The sequence below is a fragment of the Macaca fascicularis genome, chromosome 2, assembly GCF_037993035.2.
Source record: "Macaca fascicularis isolate 582-1 chromosome 2, T2T-MFA8v1.1".
NCBI lineage: Eukaryota > Metazoa > Chordata > Mammalia > Primates > Cercopithecidae > Macaca > Macaca fascicularis.
This window is the reverse complement of record NC_088376.1, coordinates 20,892,308-20,912,556: the sequence shown is the minus strand read 5'-3', so window position 1 is coordinate 20,912,556 and position 20,249 is coordinate 20,892,308. Positions and strand designations below refer to the sequence as shown.

At 41.8% G+C, this 20,249-nt stretch overlaps 1 non-coding gene and 1 pseudogene across 1 annotated transcript; both read left to right on the top strand.

Annotated features, from left to right (window-relative positions):
- Positions 1–227: 227 nt before the first annotated feature.
- LOC123572107 (U1 spliceosomal RNA) lies at positions 228–391 on the top strand. The gene has a single exon (XR_006696443.1). It is a non-coding gene; the product is annotated as a U1 spliceosomal RNA (small nuclear RNA).
- An 18,882-nt stretch (positions 392–19,273) lies between these two features.
- On the top strand, positions 19,274–20,018 carry LOC102145362 (peptidyl-prolyl cis-trans isomerase A pseudogene; annotated as a pseudogene).
- Positions 20,019–20,249: the final 231 nt, after the last annotated feature.

The window sequence follows — 20,249 nt, the reverse complement described above, 5'->3', positions numbered from 1 at the left end:
CTGTCTGTAGACGCCATGAAGAGCCATGTCTCTCCAGCCAGAAATATATTCTTACTAAGTAACTCCTTACAACCAACTTCTTTATAAATTTTATAGATTCTTTCTTAAAAATTGAAATATAATTGACACACCATAAAATTCATCCTTTAAAAATATATAGCTCAGGATTTGTGGTAAGTTCACAAGGTTATGCAATCTTCACCACTAATTCATTCAAGAATATTTTCATACTTACCTGGGAGGTGAAATACCATCATCACAAAGGTGATTTTCCCAGGGTGAGGCTTATCCATTGCACTCTGGATGTGCTGATCCCTGCAATTTCCCCAAATGTGGAGAACTCAACTGCATAATCTTTGGCAGTGGGAAACTGTGTTCACACTCTCTTCTGTAACAACAACAACAACAACAACAAAAATATATATATATATATTTATCACCCCTAGGAAATCATGTGTTTACTACATTAGCAGTAACTTTCCATCTTTTCCTCCCTCTAGCTCCTGGAAACCAATAATCTCTTTTCTGTCTCTACAGATTTGCATATTCTGGAAATTTCTCTTCTTTTCTTTTCTTTTTTTTTTGAGACAAGGTTTCGTCGCTCTTGTTGCCCAGGCTGAAGTGCAATAGCGCGATCTCGGCTCACTGCAACCTCCGCCTCCCAGGTTCAAGTGATTCTCCTGCCTAAGCCTCCTGAGTAGCTGGGATTATAGGCGCCTGCCACTACATCCATTTAATTTTTGTATTTTTAGTAGAGACGGGGTTTCACCAGGTTGTCCAGGATGGTCTCAAACTCCCGACCTCAGGTGATCCACCTGCCTTGGCCTCCCAAAGTGCTGGGATTACAGGCGTGAGCCACCGCGCCCGGCCTGGAAATTTCATATAAACAAAATAACCAAATATGTGGCATTTGGTGTGTGCCTTCTTTCAGTTACCCTAATGTTTTTAAGGTTTATCCATGTTATAGCATGTATTACTATTTCAGCCTTATTTTATTTTATTTTTTGAGACAGTCTTGCTCTGTCACCCAGGCTGGAGTGCAGTGGCACGATCTCGGATCACTGCAACCTCCACCTCTCAAGTTCAAGCAAATCTCCTGCTTCAGCCTCCTGAGTAGCTGGGACTACAGGCGCACACCAACACACCCAGATAATTTTTTTATTATTAGTAGAGATGGCGTTTCACCATGTTGGTCAGGCTGGTCTCCAACTCCTGACCTCAGGTTATCCAGCAACCTCGTCCTCCCAAAGTGCTGGGATTGCAGGTTTGAGGCACTGCACCCAGCCTATTTCATCCCTTTACAGCTGAATAATATTCCATTGTATGAATATATCACCTTTTATTTATCCATTTTTCAGTTGACATTTGAATTGTTTCTACTTTTTTGATATTATGAATAATGTTACTCTGAACATTCCTATGAGTTTTTTTTTTTTTTTTTTTTTTTTTTTTTTTTTTTTTTGAGACGGAGTCTCGCTCTGTCGCCCAGGTTGGAGTGCAGTGGCCGGATCTCAGCTCACTGCAAGCTCCACCTCCCAGGTTTACGCCATTCTCCTGCCTCAGCCTCCTGAGTAGCTGGGACTACAGGCGCCCGCCACCTCGCCCGGCTAGTTTTTTGTATTTTTAGTAGAGATGGGGTTTCACCGTGTTAGCCAGGATGGTCTCGATCTCCTGACCTCATGATCCGCCCGTCTCGGCCTCCCAAAGTGCTGGGATTACAGGCTTGAGCCACCGCGCCCGGCCTCCTATGAGTTTTTGTGTGAATGTATGTTTTCAATTCTCTTGGATATATAACTAGGAGTGAAATTGCTGGGTTATATGGTAACTCTATGTTTAACTTTTGGAGGAGCTGCCAGATTGTTTTCCAAAGTGGCTGCACCATTTTACATTCACACCAGCACTCTATGAGTGTTCCAAATTCTCTCCACAACCTCACCAACACTTGTTATTGTCTAATTCTTTTATTATAGTCAGTCTGCTAAGTATGAAGTGGTACTCATTGTGGTTTGGATTTGCATTTCTTTAATGACTAATGATGTTAAGCATCTTTTCATGTGTTTATTGGTCATTTGTATATTTTCTGTAGAGAAATATCTAATCAAAGGTTTTTGTTTGTTTGTTTGTTTGCTTGTTTTTTTTGAGACAGGGTCTCGCTCTGTTGCTCAGGCTGGAGTACAATGGCATGATCTCACCTCACTGCAACTTCCACCTCCCAGGTTCAAGTGATTCTCCTGCCTCAGCCTCCTGAGTAGCTGGGATTACAGGCATCTACCACCATGCCCAGCTAACTTTTTGTATTTTCAGTAGAGATAAGGTTTCACCATCTTGGCCAGGCTGGTCTTGAACTTCTGACCTCAACTGATCCGCCCACCTCGGCCTCCAAAATGCTGGGATTACAGGCGTGAGCCACTGCACCTGGCCTTTAATCAAATCTTGACCCATTTTTAAATTGGATTACTGTCTTATTATTGACTTGGAAGTATTCTTTATATGTTCTGGATACTAGACTGTAGGGGAGGAAACCCACTTTTCCTTTTCTTAGGTTAAATGACTAAGGCTTGTGAATTAAACCAATAGTAGATGATTAACAGGAGAAAAGGTTTATTTCAATGCATGTGGGAGCTTCACAGAAAGTGAAAACTTGAAAGTTTATATACTATTTTAACAGAGGAAAATGGATTATGGAGAAGTGACAAGATAAAGGAAAAGGGATTTGGGCTTCTAGGGTTGGTAAGTTGTGGGAAGATTAATATATGGAGGAAACAAATAAAAGATAAGGACTAATGTGGTAAAACTTACTATACAGATTCAAGTAGGTACTATCGCCAGTGATAAGAGTAATTTCTTCTCTCTGGTGTAGGAGACAGCAGAGGAGACATCTCCATAAAGGGAAAGTTAAGCCTTCGTTTTAGGTAGAAAGGGGCAGAGCAGAGAGTTCCTTTTGTATCTGCTGTTTCTTGTCTTCAGCTCCGAATAATGCTTATGCCAAAGTGACATATTTTAGAGTGGCATATTCTGATCCCCCTCAACCCTTATCAGATATATAATTTGCAAGTATTTTCTCCCATTTGTTTGGATTGTGTTTTCACTTCCCTGATGAACAAAAGTTTTAAATTTATTTATTTATTTATTTATTTATTTACTTATGTTTTGAGACAGGATCTCACTCTATCACCCACACTGGGTTGCAGTGCCACGATCTCGGCTTACTGCAACCTCTGCCTCCCAGGCTCAGGTGATCCTCCCACCTCAGCCTCCCAAGTAGCTGGAACTATAGGTGTGCACCACCACATCCAGCTAATTTTTGTATTTTTAGCAGAGACAGTGTTTCACTGTTGCCCAAGCTAGTCTCGAACTCCTGAGCTCAAGTGATCTACCTGCCTCAACATCCTAAAGTTTTAAATTTTTTTTTAATTTAAATTTTATTTTAAATTAAATAGGGTCCAATTTATCCATTTGTTTCTTTGGTCGCTTGTGTTTTAGGTGTTAGATCTAAGAAACAATTGCCTAATTCAAGATCATGAAGATTTCAACTTTTTCATTCTCTAAAAGTTTCAAAAATTTAGTTCTTACATTTAGGTACTTAATCCATTTTGAGTTAATTTGTTATATGGCATGAGATTGGTGTCCACCTTGATTCTTTTGCATGTGAATGTTGTCCCAACATCATTTAAACTAGACTTTACCTTCACCATTGAATTATCTTGGCACCTTTATCAAGATCAATTATTTCTGGAGCCTCAATTCTGTCCCATTGATCTACCTGTCTATTCTTAACGTTTGTACCAAACTGTCTTGATTATTGTAACTTTGTAGTGACTTTATTTTTATTTTTATTTTTATTTTCTGGGATGGAGTCTTGCTCTGTCACCCAGGCTGGAGTGCAGTGGTGCAATCTCAGCTCACTGCAACCTCTGCCTCCTGGGTTCAAGCAATTCTCCTGCCTCAGCCTCCTGAGTAGCTGGAATTACAGGCGCCCCTCAACATGCTTGGCTAATTTTTGTATTATTAGTAGAGACGGGGTTTCACAGTTTTGGCCAGGCTGGTGTCGAACTCTTGACCTCATTATCTGCCCACCTCGGCCTCCCAAAGTGTTTGGATTACAGGCTTGAGCCGCCGCACCCGGCCTGTAGTGACTTAAAATCAAAACATGAGTCCTCTAAGTTTGTTCCCTTTCAAGATTGTTTTCACTATTTTGGTTTCCTTTTGGATTTCCATGTGAATTTCAGCATCACTTTGTCAATATCTGCAAAGAAGCTAGCTGGGAATTTGATAGGGATCAAATTAAATCTTTAGGTCAATTCAGGAAATATTGCCTTTTTAACAATATTTTACAATATTTAACAAAATTAAGTCTTCAGATCCACGAACATGAAATGTTTTTCCATTCATTTAAGTCTCCTTTAGTCTATTTCAACATATGTTTGGTTTATTTCATTTCTTTGTTTTCAGACAGGATGTACCTCTGTCACCCAGGCTGGCATGCAGTGGCACAATTACTGCTCACTACAGACTTGATCACCCAGGCTCAAATGATCCTCCCACCTCAGCCTCCTGAGTAGCTGGGACCACAGGCATGCACCATCATGCCTCTCTAATTTTTCACTATTTATTTATTTATTTGAGACAGAGTCTCACTCTGTTGCCCAGGCTGGAGTGCAGTGGTGCGATCTCAGCTCACCACAACCTCGGCCTCCCAGGTTCAAGCGATTCTCCTGCCTCAGCCTCCCGAGTAGCTGGGATTACAGGCGTGTGCCACCACACCTAGATAATTTTTTTATTTTTAGTAGAGACGGAGTTTCACCGTGTTGGCCAGGCTGGTCTTGAACTCCTGACCTCAGGTGATCTGCTGCCTTGGTCTACCAAAGTGCTGGGATTATAAGCGTGAGCCACCTCACCTGGCCAAATTTTTCACTTTTTATAGAGATGAAATTTCACTATGTTTCTCATGCTGGTCTTAAACTCCTGAACTCAAGTGATCCTCCTGCCTTGGCCTTTCGAAGTACTAGTACTATTTCAACATGTTTTGTAATTTTTTTAGCAACAGAGTCTCACTCTGTCACCCAGGCTAGAGTGCAGTGGCACAATCACAGCTCACTGCAGCTTTGAACTCCTGGGCTCAAGCAATCCTCCTGCCTCAGCCGCCCAAGTAGTTGGGACTAGAGGAGTGTGCCATCGTGCCCAGCTAAATTTTTAATTTTTTGTAGTGATGAGGTTCTCGCTATGTCTCCCAGACTGATCTTAAACTCCTGGCCTCAAATGATTCTCTGACCATGGCCTCCCAAAGTACTGGGATTACAGGTGTGAGCCACTGGACCTGGTAAGAGTATACGTTTTGCACTTCTTTTGTTTAGTTTATTCTTAAACATTTTATTCTTTTTATGCTGAATGAAATTATTTTCTAAGTTTCATTTTCAGATTGCTAGTGTATAGAAAAACAATTGATTTTTATATATTGATCTCGTATCCTACAAACTTGCTGAACTCATTTATTAGCTCTAACAGTTTTTTGTGGATTCTCTAGAATTCTCTATATTTCAAGTATGTATGTATGCAAATATAAATAGTTTTAGCCCCTCCTTAACAATCTGGCAATCTGGATGCCTGGGACTACAGACATGCACCACCATGACTGGCTAATTTTTGTATTTTTTGAAGAGATGGGGTTTTTGCCATGTTGTCCAGGCTGTTCTCCCACTCCTGAGCTCAAGTGATCTACCTGCCTTAGCCTCCCGAAGTGCTGGGATTACGGGTGTCAGCCACTGGACCTGGCTGCCCTTTTAGTTATTTTTTCCTGCCTAATCACCCTGGTTAGAATATCTAGGACAACGGTACATAGAAATGGTAAGAATGAGCTAGGCGTGGTGGTTCACGCCTATAATCCCAGCACTTTGGGAGGCTGAGGTGGGAGGATCACTAGAGTCTGGGAAGTCGAGGCTGCAATAAGCCATGATAGTGCCACTGCACTCTAGCCTCGATGACAAAGCAAGACCCTGTCTCCAAAAAAAATTTTTTTTTAAAGAGCTAAAAGGCACTGAGATTGCCAGATTGCAACGGAAGGGCTAAAACTATTCCTATTTACATACATACATACATACATACATACATGAAATATAGAGAATTCTAGAGAATCCACAAAAAACTGTTAGAGCTAATAAATGAGTTCAGCAAGTTTGTAGGATACGAGATCAATATATAAAAATCAATTGTTTTTCTATACGCTAGCAATCTGAAAATGAAACTTAGAAAATAATTCCATTCAGCATAAAAAGAATAAAATGTTTAAGAATAAAAAAAAGAAATGCAAAACGTATACTCTTACCAGGTCCAGTGGCTCACACCTGTAATCCCAGTACTTTGGGAGGCCATGGTCAGAGAATCATTTGAGGCCAGGAGTTTAAGATCAGTCTGGGCAACATAGCGAGAACCTCATCACTACAAAAAGTTAAAAATTTAGCTGGGCACGATGGCACACTCCTCTAGTCCCAACTACTTGGGCGGCTGAGGCAGGAGGATTGCTTGAGCCCAGGAATTCAAAGCTGCAGTGAGCTGTGATTGTGCCACTGCACTCTAGCCTGGGTGACAGAGTGAGACTCTGTTGCTAAAAAAATTACAAAACATGTTGAAATAGTACTAGTACTTTGAAAGGCCAAAGCAAGAGATCATTTGAGTTCAGGAGTTTGAGACCAACCTGAGAAACATAGTAAGACTTCATCTCTACAAAAAGTGAAAAATTTGGCCAGGTGAGGTGGCTCACGCTTATAATCCCAGCACTTTGGTAGACCAAGGCGGCAGATCCCTTGAGGTCAGGAGTTCAAGACCAGCCTGGCCAACATGGTGAAACTCCTTCTCTACTAAAAATTCAAAAATTAGCTAGGCATGGTGGTGGCAGCCTGTAATCCCAGCTACTCGGGAGGCTGAGGCAGGAGAATCGCTTGAACCTGGGAGGCAGAGGTTGCAGTGAACTGAGATGGTGCCATTGCACTCCAGCCTGGGCAACAAGAGTGAAACTCCATCAAAAAAAGGAAGGAAGGAGGGAAGGAAAGAAGGAAGGAAGGAAGGAAGGAAGGAAGGAAGGAAGGAAGGAAGGAAGGAAGGAAGGAAGGAAGGAAGGGCAAGAATGGACATCCTACTCTTGTTCCTGATCTTCGGGAGAAAGCATTTAGTCCTCCACCATTAAGTATGGTGGTAGCCATGTGATTTTTGCTGATGACCTTTATCAGATTGAGGAAGTTACTTTTCTGGCCTATTTGTGTTGGGTGTTTTTATTCAGAAAGAGTGTTGGATTTTGTCAAATGCTTTTCTGCATCTACTGAGACGATCATATGGTTTTGGTTTTTATTCTATCAATATGGTACATTATATTCATTTATTTTGTACATCAAAGCAGTCTTATATTCCTGGGATAAACCTCACTTATTTATGGTGCATAATCCTCTTTTTTTTTTTTCCCGAGATGGAGTCTTGCTTTGTTGCCCAGGCTAGAGTACAGTGGTGTGATCTCGGCTCACTGCAAGCTCTGCCTCCTAGGTTCACGCCATTCTCCTGCCTCTGCCTCCTGAGTAGCTGGGACTACAGGCGCATGCCACCACGTGCAGCTAATTTTTTGTATTTGTAGTAGAGACTGGGTTTCGCCGTATTAGCCAGGATGGTCTCGATCTCCTGACCTTGTGATCTACCTGCCTCGGCCTCCCAAAGTGCTGGGATTACCGGCGTGAGCCACCGCGCCTGGCCAGCATAATCCTCTTTATATGCAGTTTGCTAGTATGCTAGTATTTGGTATCAGGGTAATATTGATCTCACAAATTAGTAGAAAAGTGTTCCCTTCTCATATTTTCAGAAGGTTTTGTGAAGGATTGGTGTTCATTCCTCTTTAATACTTAGTAGAGTTCTCTAGTGAAGTCATCTGGTTCTGGGCATTTATTTAAAGAAAAGTTTTGGCCGGGTGCGGTGGCTCATGCCTGTAATCCCAGCACTTTGGGAGGTCAAGGCAGGCAGATCACAAGGTCAGGAGTTTGAGACCAGCCTGACTAACATGGTGAAACCCTGTCTCTACTAAAAACGCAAAAATTAGCCAGGTGTAGTGGTACACACCTGTAATCCCAGCTACTGAGGAGGCTGAGGCAGAAGAATCACTTGAACCTGGGAGGTGGAGGTTGCAGTGAGCCGAGATAGCGCCACTGCACTCCAGCCTGGGCAACAGAGCGAGACATCATCTCAAAAAAAAAAAAAAAAAAAAAAAGAAGACGATGCACCATAACTGAGTGAGATTTATTCCAGCCTGAAAGAGCGAGACTCCATCTCAAAAATTAAAAAAAAAAAAAGAAAGATTTTTTAATGATTCATCAACCTTTCTATTTGTTATAGTTCTATTCAGGTTGTCTATTTTTTAAGCAGTTTGATAGTTTGGATCTTTTTAGGAATGTGCCCCTTTCATCTAGGTTATCTTATTGGTCGGCCTATCATTGTTCATCACATTCTGTCATCTCTTTCATTCCTGGTTTTAGTACCTTGAGTCTTCTTTTCTTTTATTTCTTTTTTTGTCAGCCTAGCTAACTGTTGTCAATTTTGGTTATCTTTTCGAACAACCAACTTTAAGTTTTGCTAATTTTCTTTGTTTTTATTCTATTTCCTATTTTGTTTCTATGGCCATAGCACCCTGAATGCACTTGTTCTCGTCTGTTTTCTATTTTGTTTACTTCTGCTATAACAGTTATCATTTTCTTCCTGGTGTTTGCTTGATTTGGGTTTAGTTTGCTCTGCTTTTTCTATTTCCTTAGGGAGAAAAGTTAGGTTATTGATTTTTGACCTTTACTCTTTTAAAAATATAGGCATTTAGAGCAATACATTTCCCTGTAAGCACCAATTTAGCTGCCTTGAATTTAAGGTAGGTTGTGTTTTTTTAATTTTCATTCATCTGAAAGTATTTCTAATTTTCTATGTGATTTCTTCTTTGACTCGTTAGCTATTTAGAAATGTGTTGTTCAGGCCAAGCGCGGTGGCTCACGCCTGTTATCCCAGCACTTTGGGAGGCCAAGGTGGGTGGATCACCTGAGGTCAGCAGTTCACGACCAGCCTGACCAACATGGTGAAACCCTGTCTCTACTAAAAATACAAAAATTAGCCAGGCATTGTGGCATGCACCTTATAGTCTGAGCTACTTGGGTGGCTGAGGCAGGAGAATCGCATGAACTTGGGAGGCGGAGGTTGCAGTGAGCCGAGACCATGCCATTGCACTCCAGGCTGGGCAACAAGAGCCAAACTGTCTCAACATCCCCCTGAGGAAGTGACATTTGAGCAGACACCTAAATGAAGAGAGGGTTCAAGTCTTAAAGATCTACTGGAATAGAGTGTTTGAAACAGAGAAAATAGTAAATGCAAAGACAGACATGTGCTTGGCCTATTTCCACAACAGCAAGGATTCCAATGGGACTGGGTAGGAATAAGCAGAGGGACTGCAAGTGAGGTAGCCAGTGATCACATAGATATGATTTTATGGGCCTTTTAGATTTTAAGTCATTAGAAGGTTGTGAGCAAGGGAATGGCACTGTTAAATTTTACATTTTGAAAGCATCACTCTGGGTTTTGTATAGAAGATAAACAGTAGGAGAACATGAGTGGAAGTTGGGAGACCAATTTGGTTGACACAGCCTTAGCTGACCTCCAATGAGTCATGCCTTGTGTAATGCTCTCCCTTGAGTGTTGACAGAACCTGTGACTTGCTTCCAATGAGCAGAATATGGCAAAGATGATGGATGTCATTCTCATGAATATGTTACATTACATAAGACTTCATCTTAGCCAACCGGAGCGATTCTGCTGATTATGCTGAAAGAAGCAAACCACCGTGGTGTGAATTGCTGTGGAGATGGCCACTTGTCAGGGAACTATGAGACACCTCTAGTACCTACAGATAGCTCCCAGCCAAGAGCCAGTGAGAAGCTGGGTCTCCAGTTATATAACCACAAAGAATTGACTTTACCAACAATTTGAATGAGCTTGGAGTCAGATTCTTCCCAAGTCAATCCCTCAGATGAGAATATAGCCAGCCTACATCTTGATTACAGATTGTGGAGACTGTAAGCTGGGTATCTGGTTAAGCCATTTTCAGACTCCTGACCCATGGGAATGGTGGGATAATAAATGTGTGTGGTTTTAAGCTATTAAGTGTGCGGCAATTTGTTACACAGCAACAGAGAACCAACACAACCAATTAGTATGTTTTTGCAGTAGTCAGGTGAGAATTGATGGTGACTTGAACCAGGCTAGTAGCCATGAAAGTAGGGAAAAATGGTTGGATTTGGGATATGTTTTGAACACAGAGTTGATAGTTTGCTAAGAGCTTTTGCCAAAAACTTAGGTATGTTATATGTGTGAGAGAGAGGAGTCTAAGATGACTCCAAGAGTGGCTCAATAAATCCAAATACTCAGCTCATGAAATTCAATTAATTTATATTTTGCTCACCTTAGAAATCAGATCTGGGCCAGGCGTGGTGGCTCATGCCTGTAATCCCAGAACTTTGGGAAGCTAAGGCGGGTGGATCACCTGAGGTCGAGAGTTCCAGACCAGCTTTACCAACATGGAGAAATCCCACCTCTACTGAAAACACAAAAATAGCCTGGCATGGTGGCACATATCTGTAAGCCCAGCTACTCGGGAGGCTGAGGCAGGTGAATCACTTGAACCCGGGAGGTGGAGGTTGCAGTGAGCCGAGATCGTGCCATTACACTCCAGCCTGGGCAACAAGAGCGAAACTACGTCTCAAAAAAAAAAGGAAATCAGATCTGGTTGAATCCTACTGATGTGCTATATAGCACCTCTTCCAGGAATGTACTTGACCCTTTTCTAAACCAGGCTTGTTCTACTAACACTTCAAGTTTCAAATAAAAAGCTTTCTTTCTCTGAAAACTTTCCCATGCATGTTAGCTAGCTCAACTCTTTATTCCCTTTGCTCAAAAATTTCTTACGAACGGAATCTCGCTCTATCACTCAGGCTGGAGTACAGTGGTGGAATCTTGGCTCACTGCAACCTCTGTCTCCGGGGTTCAAGCAATTCTCCTGCCTCAGCCTCCCAAGTAGCTGGGATTACAGGTGCCCACCACCATCCCCAGCTAATTTTTGCATTTTTAGTAGAGACACGGTTTCACCATGATGGCCAGGCTGGTCTCGATCTCCTGACCTCAGGTGATCTACTGGCCTCCCAAAGTGCTGGGATTACAGGCATGAGCCACTGTGCCCAGCTGGTACATAGCTTAAAAAACAAAAAACAAACAAAAAAAAACTTTATATTCCCAGAGCCTAGAACAGAGTCTGGGACATCTAGGAAATATCCAAATGTTTAATGACTGAATAACTGCAGTCATTCTGAAAACATTTTAAATCATCAGATTACCTGTATTTTACCTAATTCTGTCTTCTCATAGCAACATAGTTCATCTCACTATATGATTAACTAAAACAGATAAGATATGTAGGTATGCATATACTACCTGCATCATAAGTGTAATGCAATATGCCCATTTGACAATATTAACTCTATAAATAGTAACACTCATAATTGACACACTGTGTGTATGTGTCTGTGTGTGTGTGAGAGAGAGAAAGAGAATTCTATAAGCTACAAAAGTTTTTTATCCAGTTTGAGTTGCAGATCCAGGATTTATCCTCTTGATTTATTGCTTTCTAGCCTTGTAAAAGGACAAAAGTAAAGTTTTTGAAAAGACTTTGGGACAAATATACTTCAACTATTCCAGAATGTGAAAAACAGATAAGATAGATTCTGGGTCCAATGTAAAAAATATGGTATTCGTGGGCTAGTTTGTTCAAACACACCGGAGTGACTTTCCAGGCTTCGATCCAATTGTATGATGCATTCAGAAACCCTGTGCCTACTCATAAAAATATCTCAGATGAAAGATTTTGAAATTTGTTTATGAGTTTAACTGTCCTGAAAACTGCAATGTTGGCCATTTCATTTTGTGACCAGAGGGAGGAACTTCTATTCAATATTGAACCTAATAGACCACTGACTATATTTTCACTAATTCCAGAAGACAACACACACAGACACGCATGCGCGCGCGCGCGCGCGCGCGCACACACACACACACACACACACACACACACACACACACACTTCCAAAAGGACAAGTAACCTCAAAAGATTGCAGGAGTCTCTCTGAATCAGTTCAGGATTTCCCTTGAAGTGTTCATTTTCCCACTCATATCATTCTGGGACACCCAAACTCGCCAATAAATCTCAAATACGTAACTGCTGTAATTTGGGGAAACTTTTTGGCAATAAGACTTATGACCTGAAGCACGATGGAATTTCCGTCTCTCCAGATAAAAATGATGCTCAAAGCAGCCCATTAATTTGGTTGGTTATTCACAGATTAGAAGCAAATCTGAAATGCCAAGCCCAGAGGAAAGCCAGGCCTAAAAACAACTGAAATGATTTTCCATGGACAAAATAAAAAAGCAGAACAAATCTAGATTTTTCGAAAGGTTACTTAATCCAAACTTAGTTCTCAAACAAAGATGGAATAACAACTGATAATGACTGATATGCCTTTACCAGTATGAGTTTAAGCAGTCCAAAGAACACTACCAGATGGCAAGTCTCAAAATTTGGCCGGGTACCTTGTAAACATTCAAGGGATTCTCATTGCTGAAAATGGATAGCAATTAGCATCTTTTTTTTTTTTTTCTTTTAAGAGGCAGAGTTTAGCTCTGTCATCCAGGCTGGAGTACAGTGGTGCGATCATGGCTCACTGTAGCTTCCAACTCCTGGCCTCAAGTAGTCCTCCTGCATTGGCCTTCCATAGTGCTGGGATTACAGACATGAGCCACCACACCCAGCCACAATCTACACGTTTATTACACTATATTCACTATATATTATATTCACTAAGCCCCTCATAGCTCTAACAGTGACTCTGTTTATGGAGTCAACAGAAAGATCAAGAATGCTATTTAGGTGGACACCCTGGTTGGTGCCTCCGGGCTTGTCCCAGACCCCCGTCCTGGCCCCATGGCCTGCAGGATTTGCCCCGCTCTGCATCCTCCGAGGCTGTGCTTCGGATGGCCACAGCTTGCGCATCCTGCCATGCCAGCTTGTACCTCCCCTGTCTCAACCAGATTCTGAAAGTTAAAAAGCACAGTGTGTCTATTTGACAAATTTGAGGAAATTGGGAACTTTGGGTGGCCTAGGCTCTCTAAATGAGATCACCTATCAAACACTAGCAGAGGAAATGCTGGACTCCTAAGCAGAATTTTGTTTTAAAGAAATATTTGCTCTATGGTTACAAAAGTCATGTTTCAGAGTCAGAAAATATGCACATTTTCTTTTAGAGAAAATCAGGTAATTTGCAGATCCAAATAAATAAATAAATAATAAAACCGGGCCAGGCATGGTGGCTCACTCCTGTAATCCCAGGTGCTTTGGGAGGCTGAGGTGGGCAGATCACTTGAGCTCAGGAGTTTGAGACCAGCCTGGCCAACATGGTGAAACCCCGTCTCTACTAAAAATACAAAAACTGGCCAGGCACGGTGGTGGGCGCCTGTAATCCCAGCTACTCAGAAGGCTGAGGCAGGAGAATCACTTGAACCTGGGAGGCAGAGGTTGCAGTGAGCTGAGATCCTGCCACTGCACTGCAGCCTGGGCGACAGAGAGAGACTCCGTCTCAAAAAGAAAATAAATAAATAAATAAATAAAACCGAAACATCAGTAACGTAAATTAGTAACCCCACAAGGTTTAAGCAAGTGAGCTATGCTAAATTTTGAACAGCTGTTTCCATAAAGATATGCATGCACAGAAAAGAGATATTTTGAAAAATGTTTTCATGTTGGTTTTCTAGACAGGAAACCAGACCCATATTGTCCTAACACTTGATTTGCATTTCATACCAGTTAAATTAAAAATTATTGTTACATAATTTCTCGGTAAACCAATTTTCTAATTTAGCCTTGTTCCAAATTTAATAATTTTTAAACATAAAATGTGGAGTTTTTCTGTCCTTCAATGTTTATGAGATGGTTTATTGTAGCCGTGTGGGAGCTAGCTTAAATAGAATTATATTTCTGGGATTGAAATGACTACCTAACTTTTATAATTCTGGGGTTAAAGGATACAACGTTTTGATGAGTTTGGTACTATATTCTTTCAGGTGGTTAGCCTAGATTCGAATTTATTCAGGGGAATTCTTTAGAGATACATAGTTCTCAGTTTTCATAGTAAGACGAAACTCTTACTTTTTTCATTACTTTCTTAATTCTTCTTTGTTTTTTACTCATCTCACCACCACAGGCCTTCCTTTGTTCTAATGCAACTGAATTATCATTACCAACTCTTAATTTATTTTTTCAAATTTTAAGTCCAGCCAGGTGCAGTGGTTCAAGCCTGTAATCTCCGCACTTTGGGAGGCTGAGGAGGGCGGATCACCTGAGGTCAGGAGTTTGAGCCCAGCCTGGCCAACATGGTGAAACCCCGTCTCTGTGATCTCAGTTCACTGCAATCTCTGCCTCCCAGATTCTCGTGCCTCTGCCTCCTGAGTAGCTGGGATTGCAGGTGTGTGCCACCAAGCCTGGCTAATTTTTGTATTTTTAATAGAGATGGGGTTTCGCCTGGTCCTGCTGGTCTCGAACTCCTGGCCTCAAGCGATCTGCACTCCCTTGGCCTCCAAGGTGCTGGGCTTACAGGCATGAGCAATTGCGCTCAGCCATGACCTCTGACCCAGAGTCCAGGTAGGTCACTCCACACATTCAGAGCTTCCAACCACTTTTACAGTTTACCATTACTGATCATAATGGAAAAATCAATTGCTACCAAATCTAAGGAAAATCTCTAATATAAAAAATTAAGCAACAAAACATGGGAGGGGCAAAAAGACACTTGGAGGAAACAGCTATGCAGGAAGGAGAAAACTTCAAATTAATATTAATATTTTTAGAGAAATAAGAAAATATGTCACAGCCACAAAACAGGAATAGGATACTACTTAAGGATAAAACAAACAGAATGAAAAGAGCTTTTGAAAAATAAAAACATGGCCGGGCGCGGTGGCTCAAGCCTGTAATCCCAGCACTTTGGGAGGCCGAGACGGGCGGATCACGAGGTCAGGAGATCGAGACCATCCTGGCTAATATGGTGAAACCCCGTCTCTACTAAAAATACAAAAAACTAGCCGGGCGAGGTGGTGGGCGCCTGTAGTCCCAGCTACTCGGGAGGCTGAGGCAGGAGAATGGCGTAAACCCGCGAGGCGGAGCTTGCAGTGAGCTGAGATCCGGCCACTGCACTCCAGCCTGGGCGACAAAGCGAGACTCCGTCTCAAAAAAAAAAAAAAAAAAAAAAAAAAAAAGAAAAATAAAAACATTTAGCAGAAATTTTAAAACCCAATAGAATAATTAAAAGATAACATTTTTTAGAAACTCCTGGAAAGTAGAACTAAAATACAAACAAGTAGAAAATAGAAAATAAAATGTAATAAGAAGAGAGGACCAGTCATGAACATCCAACAACTATTTAATAGGAATTCCAGAAAGAGAGAACCTGAAAAACAGGGAGGAGGAAATTATCAAAGAAATAACATAAGGATATTTTCAGGCCAGGTGTGATGGCTGATGCCTGTAATCTCAGCATTTTGGGAGACTGAGGTAGGCGGATCACCTGAGGTCAGGAGTTCGAGACTAGCTTGGCCAACATGGTGAAACCCCATCTCTACTAAAAATACAATAATTAGCCAGGCATGGTGGCACACACCTGTAATCCCAGCTACTTGGGAGACTGAGGCAGGAGAATCACTTGAACCCAGGAGGCGGAGGCTGCAGTGAGCTGAGATCATGCTACTACACTGCAGCCTGGGCAACATAGCAAGACTTCTACTCAAAAAAGAGTATTTCCATAAGTAGGGGATACCAGTTTCTGTAATGAGAGATTCCACCAAGAGCTGGGACAATACATGAAAATTAACTATGCCAAGGCATATTATCATGAAAACTTATAATCGTGAGATAAAAGAGAATATCTTAAAATCTTATAGAATGTAAAAATAGGTAACAGACAAATGGTTAGTTGTCATAATGACAGTGGATTGCTGAACAAACCCCTAGAACCCAGAGGATAATGGATCAATGTCTTCAAAATTCTGAAAGCAAATGAGTCCCAATCCAGCATTCCCAACCAAACTATTTACCAACTATAAAGCTAACATAATGATATGCTTCCATAAACAAAGTCTCAAATGATTTTCCTCTCATACAAGCTGGGGAATATGTTTAGTGGAACATATCCTCCAGTAGCCCAGGAAGCTCACATAGCTACTGGAGGATATGTTCCAATAAAATGAGGAAGTAAGCCAAGAAAGAGGAAAGCAGAGATCCAACATAAGAGAGAGGTCTAGGTTTTTCCTGAGATGATGGTGAAGGGAGATCCTAGGACACAGCTTTCTCAAGTCTAGAGCACAACCAGTCCAGATTGGAGCATACACAAAGAAAGCACCAGTAGCAATCATTCTTTTTAAAAAACATAATTTGATAGAGTATCGGATGCACGCAAACATATTCACAGGAGACGTATTCTTCTGGAAGAGTGTTTGAAGATAACTTAATATAAGCTACATAGAAAATTGAGCAAATAAAAAATGAAGGTTGGGTGCAGTGGCTCATACCTGTAATCCCAGCACTTTGGGAGGCCAAGGTGGGCGAATTGCTTGAACTCAGGAGTTTGAGACCAGCCTTGGCAACATAGTGAACCCCTGTCTCTACAAAAAATACAAAAACTAGCTGGGTGTTGTGGCAAGTGCCTGTAGTCCCACCTACTTGGGAGGCTGAGGTGGAAGGATCACCTGAACCCAGGAGGTTGAGGCTGCAGTGAACCGTGATCATACCACTGCACTCTAGCCTGGGTGACAGAGCGAGACCCCATCTCAAAAACAAAAGAAACAAAACACTGGCCAGGCATAGTGGCTCATGCTTGTAATCCCAGCATTTTGGGAGGCCAACATAGGGGGATCACCTGAGGTCAGGACTTTGAAACCAGCCTGGGCAACATGGTGAAACCCCCCCCCTCTACTAAAATAAAAAAAAAAATTAGCCGAGTATGATGGCAGGCGCCTGTAATCCCAGCTACTTGAGAGACTGAGGCAGGAGAATCACTTGAACACGGGAGAGGGAGGTTGCAGTGAGCCCAGATCGCGCCATTACACTCCTGCCTGGGTGACAAAAGTGAGACTCTGTATCAAGCAAAACAAAACAACAAAAAACTACACGGCCCAGCTTTGAATAATATTACATAATTAATTGAATACTGATCTAACCAAAATCTATGCTTTAATTAGGATATCAGAGAGTATGTATTTTTCTATGTTGTAGAGGTGGAGTAAGAGAGTTAACTCTATCTTTTACATTAGGAAGCCAACGGATTGTCTCTAAAAGAAAGAAATCAAGAAATAGCAGGGTAAACCTATTACCTAAACATAGAGTGGAAAATGTTAAAAGAACACCTGAAAGGGCAAATGTGGGTACCTCTGGGAAGTGGAAATTAAGGAAAAAGAAAGGTAAAAGCAGAGGATTGCTAATTTCCACAGGAACATTATTGAACTTTAAAAATGATGTACATATAAAACTTTGAAAAATTAAAACTTGTAAAAATGATTAAATGACACACCGTGTCTCAAAATAACTTATCAGAGTACCTAGTTGCAGTAAATAGCTAATATATTATTTTTTCCCTTGTTTTTTTTAACAGAAGAGTAAGAAAATTAAGTGTTTGCTATAGGTTTTTTTTTTTTTTTTTTTTTTTTTTTTTTTGCACAAGACAAAGGCAATGACCCAGAAGGTGGAACTTAGGAGCATATTGTCCAAGATAGCATGATGCCGTTACATCACTTGAAATTATGCAGGCCAGACATGGTGGCTCCTGCCTATAATCCCAGCACTTTTGGGAGGCTGATGCGGGATCTCTTGAGGCCAGGAGTTCAAGATCAGTCTGGGCATCAGAGCCAGACCCTGTTTATCCAAAAAATAAAATAGTTAACTGGGCATGGTGGCAAGCAACTGTAATCCCAGCTATTCAAGAGGCTGAGGCAGGAGGATCGCTTGAGCCCATTAATTGGAGATTGCAGTGAGCCATGATGACACCACTGGACTCCAATCTTGGCAACAGAGTGAGGCCCTGTCTCAAAAAAGAAAGAAGAAAAGAAAAGAGATGAGGTTCTTGCTCTCAGAGGCCATCTGGAATGGTTCTCAAATCTGACTATTTGCAAGCTTCATTTGGAAAGATTTTTAAAAATCCTGATGCTCAGGATGCATCCTAGACAATTAAATCAGAATTTATTTTTTAACGTACCTCAGATGATTCCCATGTGTAGCCAAGGGAAGGAACCACACAGCCCTAAGTGTGAGTTTATAAGACTGGGCTATCTGCCATTTCCCAAATCTCATCAGAGCCCAGGGAGGCATAGAGAGAAGTACATGTTATTGGGAGAGAAGTTGGGTATCCCTCCCTCTACCAGGCCAACCTGCACTTTTAACTGAATCCCACCATCGCTTGGTAGTTAGATGAATGCATACTCTGGGTGATGTTGGGGCCTGCTTTCTCAATAGGGTCTCATCTTTCCCTCCTCTATTCTCACCGACCAGAAGAAAAGTTGTGATTGGTCAAAATCCAAGACATTAATGGGGCCACATTTTGGGGGTGTACCTCAAAAGCAGAAACCAAGCTTCATTCTTTCTCCTGTATTTCTAGCACTCAGGTGAACTGGACCATTTTTCTCTTGCCAGGCCACTTGCCTTAAAGTGGTGGGCTCAGGAACGTTGGACCCCTCTGTCTCAGTATCTCTGCACCTGGAACAGGGTCTCTGAGAATCTCCGAATTGGAAAGTGCAGAACTTTAGCCCCAGGCCTGGGCCTTGCCTCCAGCACAGACTCCCAGAGGTTATTAGACCTTCAGCTGGTGCTTCCTAAGTAGAAGGGTATTGTTTCCTATCCAGTCACTGATCCTTTTGTGCACCCTCCGTTGGTTCAGAATCGCAAAGAGAATGAATGGGAGAACTCAAGTTCTAAATTCACTCTTAGAAGTACTCAAATACAGTTTGTAGGGAAACTCCAAGCTGGTCTCTCACTACCCTGACAGCCTAAAAAAGCAGCTGGAATTTTCCATTCTCCTCCCCTAACCAATTAGTATATCCATTTCAAATACTATGCATAATATGCATATTAGTATATACAAGATACGCTAAACACTGTGTGAAACTAAGAAGGTAAACCCTCGCGCTTTGCAGACGCTGCCGCCAAGGAAAGTCCTGTACTACTAGCCATGGTCAACCCTACCGTGTTCTTCGACATTGCCGTCGACGGCGAGCGCTAGGGCCGCGTCTCCTTCGAGCTATTTGCAGACAAGGTTCCAAAGACAGCAGAAAATTTTGGTGCTCTGAGCACTGCAGAGAAAGGATTTGGTTATAAGGGTTCCTGCTTTCACAGAATTATTCCAGGGTTTATGTGTCAGGGTGGTGACTTCACACGCCATAATGGCACTGGTGGCAAGTCCATCTATGGGGAGAAATTTGAAGATGAGAACTTCATCCTAAAGCATACAGGTCCTGGCATCTTGTCTACGGCAAATGCTGGACCCAACACAAATGGTTCCCAGTTTTTCATCTGCACTGCCAAGACTGAGTGGTTGGAGGGCAAGCATGTGGTCTTTGGTAAAGTGAAAGAAGGCATGAATATTGTGGAGGCCATGGAGCGCTTTGGGTCCAGGAATGGCAAGACCAGCAAGATCACCATTGCTGACTGTGGACAACTCGAATAAGTTTGACTTGTGTTTTATCTTAACCACCAGACCATTCCTTCTGTAGCTCAGGAGAGCACCGCTCCACCCCATTTGCTCGCAGTATCCTAGAATCTTTGTGCTCTCGCTGCAGTTCCCTTTGGGTTCCATGTTTTCCTTGTTCTCTCCCATGCCTAGCTGGATTGCAGAGTTAAGTTTATGATTATGAAATAAAAACTAAGTAACAATTGTCAAAAAAAAAAAAAAAAAAGGTAAACCCTCTCCTAGCTCACAAAAAAACTGCTACAATTAAAAATATTTGAAAATGGTGAAGGCATGGGCAATGGCTATTTACAAATCAAAATATAAATATTTTAGTATTTTAGTAATAGGCATGGTGGTACCAGTGTGTCTCAGCTAAATAGTAGTCCTGCTCCAAAGCGCTTTTGAGTGCTTTGCCACGTATGCATCAATGGACT